The sequence below is a fragment of the Lactuca serriola genome, chromosome 1 (assembly GCF_051521515.1).
Source record: "Lactuca serriola cultivar US96UC23 chromosome 1, Lser_US96UC23_V15, whole genome shotgun sequence".
NCBI lineage: Eukaryota > Viridiplantae > Streptophyta > Magnoliopsida > Asterales > Asteraceae > Lactuca > Lactuca serriola.
Window position 1 is genome coordinate 66,443,954 of NC_136408.1, and position 3,746 is coordinate 66,447,699.

Consider the following 3,746-nt stretch of genomic DNA (forward strand, 5'->3'; position numbering starts at 1 on the left):
CTGTATCTATGGAGACTTATACCATATGTACATAACTTTTTGGCATAGAGAATGCCTAATATGTGCTGGAGGCATTTTGTGTTCTTCCCGCAGAGTCTCTTTCACATCCTCTAATTGAAAATATGTAGACGAATGCTCAGGGCCGTCATACGGCGGCTGCTCATGTGTACTTAACTCATAATCATGTTCCCAGAAGTCATTGTTGTTTGTGGTACCAAGATCTTTCATGATAAATGCATGTACGGTTCAATACTATTTAACTATAAATGATGCAATAATGGGTATACCATAAAGTTTAATAAAATATATATGAGAGTGAAATAGATAACAATGTACCTCAACCCTCTTCGAGGTACCAACATCATCTTCAGGAGTCTTATTGATAAGTTTTAGAAGCATGGCTAAAGTAGCATCATGCTCGACTAAATGCTTATCATGTGACCTCAATTGCGCATGGTATTCACTGACCTTGTTTTTCAATTCACAAACCTTGTTTTGTAATCCATTAATAATTTGGTTCTTATCAGTTGATGGTTCAGTGGTCGGCGGTGGTGGTGGTGGCGGGTGAGATTGAACATCTATGTGTGCCTTCTTTTGTCGAGGCTCATAGGTGAGGGAGTGTTTGGTGATGGTGCTAAGGAATGTGCCTTGTTAACTTCTGGGTCAGGTAAATTAGGGAGATCAATCCACGCTGAGCTAATTGTCCACCATTATGCACGACTCTCAGCTTCTGTCTGCTCTAACTTCTATACAAGTCTATTATCATGTTAAGAAAATTATAGAATTATAAATAAATATACATTAAACATATAAAAGAAATAAATTTTAAAATATATAAGAAATCATACGTCGTTGATGTTTATAAACTTGTTGCACTCAACTACATGTCAAGGCCTCAGTTTCAACCATGCAACAACCTGAGGAATCACATTCGGTTGTCCGGTACCAAACAAACTACTTACAGGAAAACTCTAAAGAATCCATATCTGAAAGAATCTTGTATTAGAATATTGTCAAACAAACAAAAATTGTTAATCGATCATGTACCTTACCTTAAAAGCATATAAGAAATCGTTTAGGGTATAGCTCATTTTTTGAGGTTGTTTAGCTTTTGGTTCAACTGCATGTATATGATTCTCAACCTTATTGAATAAAGTATATAGCTGTAAGTAGAATTGATCCCAAATTATCCTCCACTATGGATATCTGAGACATAAAAAATTCCAACTTAAATTTCTATAAAGTATTAGTAATGATATCTATAATATGTAATTATAAATTAACAAAATGATACTTATTGAATTCATCAAGGTTGGATAGTAAAGAGAAATACTTCTCTTTCACAGGCTGATTTTTTAACCGGCCGTTGAAACTCTTCTCTAATAGATAGAAGAGACATACACGGACCACGTCCTCATTTGAAAAGTCATAAAGCGACTGTTTAAACACATTTATCACACCGCCTAATTTCATGGAGACATTCTTCATAACCATAGGAAACACATGGGAACAGAAGGCAATGTCGGAACCGGAGGTAGGAAAATAGTAGCCAAAGCAGAAGCCTTTGACAAGACAAAATTCTTTCTTCCCAGAAGATAGTTTGTAACTCCCAATCTCAAAAAAGCATTTCCTCTACTTCACTTCGGAGATTCGTGATAACTTCATGGAAAAGATTTAACGTAGAAGTAAAAGATCCCCATCTATTTTATGAAGGTCTAACCACCTCCCAAAACATGAATTCTGAAACATGGTCTCATATGGTGGTATACCTTTGATTTCCTCAAGAATATCCGCAATGGTTTTGGGTTAAAAAATTAGTGTAATGGATGCATCAAAAACCATGTCATGTTGCAAATAGAAAACTGATTATAAACTGACTTTGGAATGAACAATGACACCATTCGGGAACAACGACCGCCATTCTGACTCATCTCTTTGTGTTACGGACCATTTCCTCGTATTCCAGACCAGTTCGTTGCATTCTGGAGCATTCCAAAATGTAGTTTTTTGTTCCGGAACAATAGTTATCGATGTATAATAGCATTTTATAAACAACTAGTTTATAACCCGTGAAACCACGGCTACAAAATTAATTAAACTTTAATAGTTAGAACACAAAATTATTAATCAATTATAATCGTTAATTTAAATAATTATGTGAAATTATATCACCTTATAATTTGTATTAATTTTATTTTAATTTTTATTGCATTGTTATTAATTTATTGTAATTAAAGTGAAAATTTTAAAATTTGAAATAGAGAATTAATAGGTTGACAAGTTGCATGCATTAATTAAGAGGTTTAATAAAGTGACACGTGGCAAAAAAAGAATAAAATGTGTATTAATTAGGAGGCCTAATATGATGACACATGTCAAAAGGATATTAAAACTATTCTTTTATTAGAATAGGGATTAAACTACTTTGGGGCTGGTTCTAATGCACTATACTCATCTATTGGTATCCCAGAACGTGGTCAACCCATTACGGATGTGTTCTTCGCCTTTCGGAATGCAATTTTTTGCTTCGAAACGTGCTCAGTTCAATCCGAAGGATATAAATATAAACAAAAATCTGATGTCTGATTAAATGACTTATCCGTAAAAAAAAAATCGGGTCTGGAATGAAATCGAGATCCTGATTTTTTCGGAATATATTCTAGAATTTGAAATTAAAAAATGAGGTCCAAAATACTTACAAATAGTCTAGAATAACTATTCCAGAGGAAACCTAATGGACCGACTCACCCAAAAACGAGTTTGAATTTGTGTCCGGAACAGCCAATTCCGGACAAAATGGTTATTTTGCTAAAATGAATTTAAATGTGCTATTTTGTAAAAAAAAAATAGGCTAAATAGTGGTTAGTTTACTTGATTTCCCTTTTGTTATTCTATTTGGCATGATAATTATAGTTTTAACTGCATATTTAATATAAAAATTGGCCGTTATAATAAAGAATGTATCCAAATGTCATATAAAACAAACACCAAGTTTATTAAGCGACCCTTCGAAACGGAGAAATTTTGTAAGTATGTGGATAATTTTGATTTACAAATGTTGGTTTAATAATCTAATTAACAAATAAAATAGGTTTTACCGATATTAACAAAAATGAAATAGTTGATTATTATACCAATGTTTAACCTTTTTTCTATAACCAACACCTTGATGGCTCACTGCGTAACACCAGGGCATCCATTAGGAGGTCTAAATTTCAAACCTGGTGTGCTTTAATCAAAGGTGGGTCAGGTGAAGAGTGCGTGACGCAGTTCCAAAAGGGATTGTTATTAGTATCATCGTAAAAAACGAACCATCTACTCCAAACCTCGAAATATCGGGGAGCCACAGTAGATCTGGAACCCATTTTTTATTAAACTTTTTATCTGAAAGATTTATATATAAAATATTGTTATTTCAAGTTTTAAAATAGAAAAATTGCAAGAATGGTCCATGTGGTTGTCAATTTTTAATGATTTTTGTTAGATATTTTTTTGGAGTTGCACCAATAGTTCAAAATCAATTTTTATAGGGTTTTGGTCCATGTCATACTTGAAATGACTTATATACCCTTACATTTTTTTCCATTTTTTAATCATTTTAGTACTTCTCAAATCTCCTATTATTTTGCATGTGGTAAAGAGGACTTATCAGGGGTGATCATTTTTCTATCTCTATCGATGACCATTTGCATTCCTTCATTGTCAATCAATAGGTTTCAGCAACCAAAAGATACTAATGCCTCCTT